Genomic DNA, 10,440 nt, shown 5'->3' on the forward strand with positions numbered 1-10,440 from the left:
AAGTCTTCTTGCTGTGAATTAAAAATTATATTCAATGTCAGTAAAATGCTATTGCCAGTTAACATATTTTGGTTGTCATTTTAACTTCTCTCTTAGTTTCTCATACAATGAGAATAATGATTTTACTTTTCTCATAAGGTCATTGTGAGGATTGAATAAGATGACGCATGTGCAATCTATTACTCTGCCTCGCACTCAGAAGGGGCTTGGAGAATATTAGCAATTATCATTGGTTAATAATAATAGTATAGCCTTAATATTATTAGACTATTTTCAATATAAAATACATTTTAATATTTTCAACAAACAAAAATGATATTTGGAACTTATATCGAGTTACTTTGGACAATGTTTGCAATTGTTGACTTCATTTGCAGTTATTAATATTGACTAGTATAACTCAATCATTATGGGTGATGCTGACACCAAAGTAGTAATTTTAGGTGTTTTGGATGTTAAGTATTGATCTGATCATGTGATCAACACTGATAACACCTACCATTATGAGTATTGAGTAGATATTTTAACCTGTACTTAATAATGGACAAATAATTTTTGCTTCTCTTTTGTGTATGGAGTCTCTTCTCTGTGCCTTCTAGGTTCTAAAAAGGAGGTAAAGATTTTGAAGCCATAGGAGACTACCACAGACATTCACAATGGCATCTCCCTAAAGGATTTGGAGGCTCTGCATCAACCTAATGAAGAACATCAATGAGAATCAGGATGCAATTCCAAATGGGTGCCACTCTTCATCCAAAATGTGTCAAGGTCAGATGCCTATGTGTTCAGATTTGTGCCAGCAATCGTGAAGACAGGGAGACTGGAAGGAAGAAACACAACAGTTTAGTGAGTACCGTTATCACATAAACCATAATATTTAATCTTGATAAAAACTCTGTGAGGAAAGGTTTGTTAGACCCAATAAATGACAAATGTATGGGTCAAGTCCAGGCTTAAAGGTGATATTTTTTCTACCATATGTACTGCGTCTCATAACAGGTATGCCAATAAGGGCCTTCCGGAAGAGTATTGTTGCTATATGACCTCTTCTCTTAGTCCTGTCAGATTTTCATCTACATGCATGTTATTTTTCACCAAAATATACATAATTTATAAAGAACTGAGCCTAGATGATTTTCGTCAGTTACCTTATATCAGAAGTTGGCAAATTTTCTCTGTAAAGGGACAGATAGTCAATATTTTAAGCTTGGGGACCATAAAGTCTCTGTTGTAACCACCCACCTCTGACAACTATAGACCATATGTAAACAAATGGGTGGGCACAGCTACATTCCAATAAAACTTTATTTACAGTCTATGGCCATGCTACCCTGAACGTGCCCAATCTTATCTGATCTCGGAAGCTAAGCAGGGTCGGGCCTGATTAGTACTTGGATTGGAAACCACCTAGGAAGACCAGGTGCTGTAGGTGTAAAAAATAAAAAAATAAGAGATTATAAGCTGACAAAGTCCTTGCAATCTGTGAGGTCAACCAAGAGTTGCGTCACCTAAAAAAAAAAACAAAACAAAAAAACAAACTTTATTTACAAAAACTGACAGTAAGCCAGATTTGGCCCATTGACTGTAGTTGGCCAATCCTTGCTCTAAACCCAAGATAGTCATTTTTGACATAATTTAGTCTATACAGTGTCAGAATTTTCTGTCTCCTTTAATTCTCAAAATCTCCTTGATTCTGTATCCAGCAGTGATTCCCCAGCGTCCCTCACCATGGAAGCCCTTATGTTTATTACAGTTCAGCCTTGGAGAGAAGGATGTGAAACAAGTACTCAAACCTGTGCCCATCACAGTGAAATTTGTGGTATTAGAAGAATATTTATAAAGAGTCTTAGAGAAATCAGAGTTGGTGACCCCACTTCCTTTATCAGAGCTGGCCCCATGGTAGGAAATCTCATACAGAAGGGGAGCTCTAATTTCAGAGGATAAGAACCTGGCCTCCCATGGAGGTCACGGTTGGAACTATTGATTACATAGTAGAACAAGATGAGATTGACAGCACTCAAGCCACCAGTATCTAAATTCTGTGTAGGAAATTTTGTGCCAGTCAACTACACTGCTATCCCTGCTAATCTAGCCTGTGTCTTGGTTTTAAACCCATACAACTCTACCAAATTATTCATGTTGGCCTGATTTTCCTACTCGTCCTTTTCTAACATTTTTTGTTTTCTATGTATGCGTAGCTGCTTGAGAGATATTTTGCTACATTTCTGGACTTGGCTTGATCAGGGGGAGTAGACAGGTTGTGGTTGGAATCTTAATAACCTGTCAAAACAGAGCATTTAAATCCTGTTCATGTTGTTTTCTTTCCTTCCCTTGGAACACTGATAGCCAGAAAGACAAATAGGAGAGGTCCCTTGGTATTTTTCCCTTGTTTGTGTGATCCAAAGAGTTTTGATGAACTGGCCTTTGCAAGTTACGTTGAAGCTGTTCAAGCCAGCTTCAGCTGTATGTGACTTGCTTAATGATTTGTCAAAGATCCAAGGCATCAGAAATCAAAACAAAACAAAAAAGAAAAAAAACAGCTCAGATCAGATCAGCATACATCATAACAATATAATCATTCAGCATCATATCTGGTTACTTATTATAGGTTGTGCAGTGATAGAAGTGGAAATAATTTACTCTTGGCCACTCTGTGTTACTGTTAAATCATTTATGTGCTGCGAAAGGAACTGCAAACTGTTGAGACTCAACGATCCCTTAACTGCATCCTCCCAAGGAGTTCTCCACCTCTATCCCTGGTTCTATTTCATATTTTAAACATTTTCTTAGTGTGTGAGCTTTATTATCCATGTTTAAATTCAGCAAGCCTTACTAGTCCAGATAGATCACCATCAAGAAATACAGTAATGTAAAATAAAGCTATTTCTGACATTTTTACAGTGTATAATATATAATATAATGTGATATATTAAGCTCTCTGTAATAATTTTTAATTTTTGAAATAGCTGATTCTTTAGGGACCATTTAATACACAATTCCATAGATTTTAGTGATATCAAGTATCTTTCAAGTATCATTTTAATTGAGCTCTGGTCCTTTTTTTCCCCATCGACTGTGAATCAAGCAAGAGTCTATCAACTCCTTTTGGGTGACAAATCATAAGCCAAAGAAAAATTGGTTCACAAGTCATGCCCGAAGACAAGATTCAATCCCTGCCTTCAAGGAGCATATGATTTAATAGGGAGTGAGAAGATATTTAAAAAAAAAAAAAAAACCCTTCAAATAAAGTAAAAATGTTATAAATTTATTAAAAAGCAAAATATCATAGGAGTTGGAACAAGAAAATGGGTAATGATAAAAATTATTATATCAGCTACATTTGCTGAGCTACATTTACTATGTGCTAAGTACTGTTTTTTATACTTACATCTATTTGAAAAACTAAACTTTGAGATACAATCCATTGTACAGATGAGAAAAAGAGGCCTAAAAAAGTTAAAAAACTTGGATAAGGTCTGTAGCTATTAGGTAGTAGACATGGGTAAACAATGAAAGTACAACTTAATAGTAGAAAAAGTAGATCAAGAGAGAGTTAAAGAGGGAGTCTAGTTAATGGGATATTGAAACAATTCATGGGAAACTGAGAGAAACTGGACCAGCGTGGTGGCAATGGAGTGGAGAATAGAGAGGGGCAGTATTTCTATGAAACTTTTGGAAGAAAGACTCACAAATGGGATTTGGTAACTAATTTGAAAATATGAAATATAGGGAAAGTGAATCAAAGATGACTGTAATGTTCTGAGTTCCAATGAGTAGAGTAGGGAGAGGGGATCTTAGGGGATTAGCCAGCTTCATGGGGCCCCCAGAGCACACTGTGCACGTTTCCCTATTCCTAGTTCTTATCACATTGTATCCCTAATCACTGGTTTATGGGTCTCTCTCCTGCAGTAATTCTTAGCTCCTTATGCCTCATGATTTTTATAGGCCTAGAACCCAAGATAATGACTCAGATATAGTTGTCTTCCATAAACATTACTTTGGAGTAAACTTTAAACATTGTAATAGAAGTTCTCACTGAATAGCTAAATATGACTGTTCAGTAGGCAGTTGGAAGTATGCTTGGACATTTTAGAATGGTATTGGGACTATAGAGGTAGATTTTTATTGTCAGGAAAAAACGATATTTGAAATCCTGAGAACAGGTTAACACTTTAAATGAGAATATGAAAGAAACAACAAACTGAGTAGAACTGAGAGTTAAAGAAAGCAATAGGGGGAAGAGGAAGGAAGGAATAGAAACAGGATTCAAAAAGTGAGATCTTCATATCAAGGAATGACTAGTGAATAATGTCAAGTGCTAAATATTGAACAAGTTTCTGATGGTCTATAAAGATCCAGAGGAAATTTGTGTTTTCTTATGAAAAATTTTCTAATTGCTATTAGAGAACATTGTATTTGAAAAGGTAGTACAGATGCTATATATTAATTAGAAGGTTTCTTAAGCATTAACTTTTTCTTCTCTTTTAGTAAATGTCTGTATACTCCTCAGAGGAAAGGAAAACATTCATAACTAATTAGTTAAGATTAAAAATAATTAATATATTAAAATGAGCTAACCATAAGCTATCCCATTTTAAAACGCCCTCATTTAATCACCTAGTGTGAAATAACCATTAACTTAAACTTACTTGAAATGTACCGTTGTAACCTTCATAGGTAATACTATATTACAATGCCAGATATTAAAGATCTCTGTTTCTCATCTCTTAGCATTTCCTATACCTTTTCCCTTTTAGAAAAAAGATTACATGTCTTAGATAGGTTCTGAAGTCATTTTGGGGGGAGAAATTCAGCAGAGTGATTATTTAGCTGACTTTTTTTTTGTATTTGAAATATTTAAAATGCACTTGTTTTCTATCCTTCCTTAATGTACAGAATCATGAAAACTGACTCCAAACATCCTTGCATATATTAGTTTGATAATGTAATTGTTTTGTTGCCATTTTTAAATAATCACAAAATATCTCATCTCCTTAGAGAGCTATGAACTAAGTCCATTAAAGAAAAAGAATAACCAAAGTTATTACCATTATAAATACATCAGTTGTGTTTTATAATATAACTGATACATTGTAAGAAATTATCTCTATCCATGTATCCTGGAGTGCACATTTCTCCTCAAACTCAGAATAATAACCCTAGAATGATTATCTTTAAAAATTTATTCTGCATTAGAATTAGAATAACATTAATAGCTATAAATGAAAACATTTTAAACTCAATAGATGAACTAAAATCTACCTTATACCCAACAAAGAAATAATTAGTGACATGGAGGGCAGTGGTAAGAAATTCACAGAATGACAAAGAAATAATATATAAGTAAAAGCAGTTAACATGTAGAGGATGTACTGAGGCTCCAAGCCACATCTAAAACTCGATCCACAGGAAATGAATAGAAGGAAAGAAGAAAAAAACTTTATTTGAAGAGGTAATAACTTGCAAATTTTCAGAATTCAAAAGTCAATGGCCTTCACATTTAAAATGCACTTTAAATAGTGAACGGGACTTTTTTTAAATGTAAGATCACATCAATTCACATTATCATGGATCTGTAGAACAAAGAAAATAAAGAAGAATCTTAAAAGCTACCACAGCGAAAAGATAGATTACCTTAAAAAATAAAGACAGTTGAAACTTCCAACAATCGTCTCAACAGAAACAACAAATGCCAGAATATAAAGGTGTTGGGGAGAAATAATGATCAATTTAGAATTTTATTCTCAGTTATACTAACATTGAGGAAAGAAAGAGAAACTACAAATGCTTGCTACACAACCAGAAAAGGATATAAGAAGCAAAGTTTACCAGGAGGGAGACATAAAAGTACAGCAAGCATAAAAATCTATAACTATGTTATTAATGGCCAGTTATAGAAAAGCTTAGTAGTTTTTTGGTTTTAGAAAGGTTAATCCCAAAGTATAGACAATAACAACAAGAAATCTGAAAACCTTTATGTATAAAAATGGCAAGACATTGTTGAAGGACATGAGAAGACCTGGATACATGGAATGATATATGATGTTTATGGATGCAAAGTCCCACTACTGTAAGGGTTAAATTGTTCTCCATGTTAATGTATGCAACTAATGTAATTCCAAACCAATTACAAAAAGGCCTTTTTGTGAAACTTGAAAAGCTGAATTTAAAATCTACATAGAAGAATACAGAGTTAAGAATAGATAATACTCTTCCAAAGAACAAAGTTACAAGAGTCTTGTCCTAACAGGTATCAGAAAATATTGTAAAGCCATATTAATCAACCTAGTGTGGTATTCGTACAGGATCATGAGAACAAAATAGAAAGTTCTAAAACACACCTATCAATATGTGGAGACTTGCTATACAGGGAAGGGGTATTAAAAATCAGTGGGAAAATCATGGACAGTTAAACTAATGGTGTTGGAGCAATTGGTAATTCATATGGAAAATAAAATTTGATCTCTACCTCATATGACAAAAAATGTTCCAGAAAGATTGAAGACCTACATGGGAGAGGTAGGGTAAGCAAAACCATTAAGCTTCATGATGAAAATATAAAAGAGTGTGATCAGGAAGCACTTATTAACCAAAATGCAAAATGCACAAGCCAGAAAAGAATATGTTAATCAACTTGTCTACCTTGAAACTTTTAAAATGTCCTGTTCAACAAAAGATACCACAAACTAAATTCAAAGATGAGACACAGATCGGGGAAGATAATTCACAAGGTGTACCACTTGTCTATAGTCACGATACACACAAAAGGATTCATAACCCCAATTTATCCAAAATGTAATGAACTTTTATTCTTATAAATAAATTTTTAAAAGACAACTAAACAGGAAAGTAAATGAAGGATAGGAATAGACATGTCACAGAAGACTAGACTCAACAAAAGACAACTCAAATGGCCACATGAAAACATCTTCAGCCTCAACTGGTAATCCAGGAAATCTAAATAAAAACAATGAGGCACTGTTTAATTTTTATTATATTTGCAAAAAAAATTATAAAGCTTGATAATCATAAGTGTTGGCAAGGATGTGGAGTTAACAAGAAATTGTGAAGTTATAAATTGATTAAGCCAAGTGGAGGTGCCTTCTGGCGATATCCAAAAGACATGAGGATTTGCATACCCTATGACACTGTTTTGTTACATGTGGGGATATATTGAGTAGTGTTTCCAGTACTGGACTTAATGAGATAATCCTTTATTTGTTATCATCAATACATTGAAAGACATCGAGCATGTCTGGTCCCCAGCACTAAAGGTGATTGTTCTCCCCTCAGTAATTGGACAACCCAGAATGTTCCTACACATTTCCAAGCACTTCTGGAGTGTGAAGGGTACAGTGTCCCACCTAAGGTGAGAAGCACTGTTCCATAAAAACTCTTTTTCACATGCAGAAGGAAACATTTACTAGATTGTTTGTATCAGCATTGTTTATAATGGTAAAAAACTGGGGAATAAATTAACAACTAAAAATGACAATAGAAGAATAGATAGAAAGTGTGGTTTATTCACATAATTTTAAATTTACAGCTGCAAGTATCCATATGGATAAATTTCAAAAAACATCAGGTTGCATGAAAAAAGCAAGTTGCAAAATTATGTATCTACTATTATTCCACTTATTTAAAATTTATAAACTGAATGACAACCCTGTATATCATTTATGTATATGTGTGTGTATATATATACATATATATGTATCTCATATACATATATGAGATACATATATATGTACAAGTATAAAAAATGCATTGAATGATGCACACCAGGTACTACAGTGGTCACCAGTGGAAGAGGAGGGGCAGGTGAATGAGATCATAGAAGGGTAGGTACACAGAGGGTTTCAACAGTACTATAATGGATTTTATATATATATATACTTACACACACACATACATACACACACACACACACACACATATACATATGTATATGTGTATATATAAAATGAATAGAAGATGACAAAATGTTAAGATTTTTTTAAAGCCGAGTATTGAGTAGGTTACAATACTCTGCTCCCTGGTTTCCTTGAGGAGGCGTGCCTCACTTTTAGCCACACCCCTTTGTTCTCTCTTGGAAGGAACCTGATCAGAGTGTTTGGAGAGGAACTGGACACTCCCAATTTAGCCTCACCCTCTGCTTTCTGGGATCTTCTCATCTGCAGAGAGATTGTGCTCCGGTCTGCTGTAGTCTGCAATGTGTTAATGTTAAAAACCAGGGAAAACTGTCCAGGTAGGTACAAGCTCCCAAGCCTGTGTTGCTCCACACCCAGGCCATGTTTTCCAGATTTACCAGAAATAGGCTGCTATTTAGAGCCCTGTCTTTTTGTCTTTGTCCTTCTTATTTGGTTTTAAGAATTTGGAAAGGAAGATATGTTATGTATCATTATATACACCTAGGCCATGTTCTCCAACAGAGACTTTATTGGTTATACAGCAGATTTTATTTCCATTTGCCTGACTTCTTGGTCTCTCTCAACTGACTCAGAACTTGGATAAGGAGAATGAAGGATGTAATTTAATAGTCTCTCAAATTTCAACAATAAGTACAAAGATGTTTTATTACATTCTATTTTTTTTCATACTAACAATATTTTAAGTATACATATATATCAAGGTTCTAAATAATTGTGGAGATATATATGTATGTATATGTACTCTTATGCATATGCCTCTAAATAGTCGGCTTTCTCAGAATAGATTTCCCACAATTATTTAAAACAAGTAATAATAGTTAATGAATTGGGATGACCTAAACAAGTACCATACTGAAAGCAAAGTCAGAAATTATATGCCAGAGAAATAAGCAACTTCTTTTTTTCTGCCTACATGAATCAAATAAAAAGAACACTGGTAACAAAGGCAACCCTGTTCTGAGCCAACAAGGAATATCTTTGTATCATCTCTAGTGGAAAAATATAAATAATAGCGAAAATGCATTTTGTAGGTGGAGATTTTCAATTCTTATATACAGAATCATGGAGTGTAAGAAATTAGTAAAACAGGTATCAAAAGAGATGCCTGGTTAATATAATAATATGCTTGTTAAATTCCCCAAACTTGAAATTCCTTGGTTTTCTAACTTCTTCTCTTCAATTATCGTACTTTATTGTTTTCCTTTTGGCCACATTTATATACTTTCAGGACAAGGGCTTGCCCTGCAGAAAAGAAAAAGCTTAGCTGAAATTAGAAGGTTTAATCAAAGCTTTTCTAGACAGCATGAACCATCAGCAAACATTGAGCTAGGCAAAATTAAATGCCATTCAAATGGAAACAGCTAGAGCTTGCAGATTTCCCCAACAAAGAACATGATTCCAATATTTACTCCCCCTCATTTCTTCACCACATACTTTTCCCAGTGTTACATGTGAATGAAATTTGGGTTATTGGCAGAAGTGGGGTTGTGAGGGATGGGGGCTGAGTAAAGAAGAGTCACACAACATTGCTTCCTGGTTGCTGCACGGAATGCAAGTCATGATTTTTCAGTGACAGTATCCAGAGACAATTTGAATTTGCAGAAGTGCTACTCTCTGTGTCTTTTTCTTTTTCTGTTTTTCTTTTTCTTTTTTGGAGGCGGCGGCGGGGGGCGCGGGCAGTGGTTTTCAGTTGCTAGAAACTGGCTCATACTTCAGCCTGTAGACACATCCCAGTGTGTCATTTTTTAACTATTATGAGAGAAACAAAATGGATTTCTGACTTTGGAAAGGAGGTCAAACAAGAAAAACCATATGTCAGAAGGACCTCTACATGTAGAAGAAAAAATAACCACAAGCTGGTTTCTTTCCCAGCAAGTTGGTATGTTGTGTCATATTCTCAGCTGTAGATTTATTAATTATGACTCATGAATAGGCATTTTATCCATTAAAAATGCTAATATTTGAGCAATTAAGCTGGCCCAATTATATTGCTTCTAGAATGTACTACTTTCAAATAGCTTCCCAAATTTTGTAGCCACCAATTTGGAAATGCAGCAAGAATATGAGGTGTTGGGTTATTTAAATAGTAAATCCACTGATTCTTCTTTCAGAGCTGGATTTAGAAGAATCAATCTCTATCCTTTCTCCTGGACTGTAATGGCCAAACAGTCATTAAAACAGAAAATAACCTTTACTCCTAAAAAGGTAGGATATTTGTTTTTGAGGGTGTTTGTTTTTGTTTTTGTTTAAATGAACATAAACTCATATTTGCTTATTTATCAGTCAGATATATTTCATAGTTACCACCTTTATCAAGTATGGCAGGAAACAGGGGTTTATCTAAAAATAATGAAATGAATGGAATAGATATAGAGGTGTGGGCAGGGTTAAAGGGATCAAGATGGAATGGTGAGGTACTCAGAGACAAATTACAGTGGAACCCATTACCATTCACCTCTGAGCCTGAAGGGACAAAGGGAAGAGTAGAGTTTACCAAAACCCCTTGAGA

At 34.5% G+C, this 10,440-nt stretch overlaps 1 pseudogene; it reads left to right on the forward strand.

Annotated features, from left to right (window-relative positions):
• The first annotated feature begins 1,313 nt into the window (after nucleotides 1-1,313).
• Nucleotides 1,314-1,432, forward strand: LOC112478195 (annotated as a pseudogene).
• The last annotated feature ends 9,008 nt before the right edge of the window (nucleotides 1,433-10,440 follow it).

This window comes from Pteropus alecto, unplaced genomic scaffold, assembly GCF_000325575.1.
Source record: "Pteropus alecto unplaced genomic scaffold, ASM32557v1 scaffold42, whole genome shotgun sequence".
NCBI lineage: Eukaryota > Metazoa > Chordata > Mammalia > Chiroptera > Pteropodidae > Pteropus > Pteropus alecto.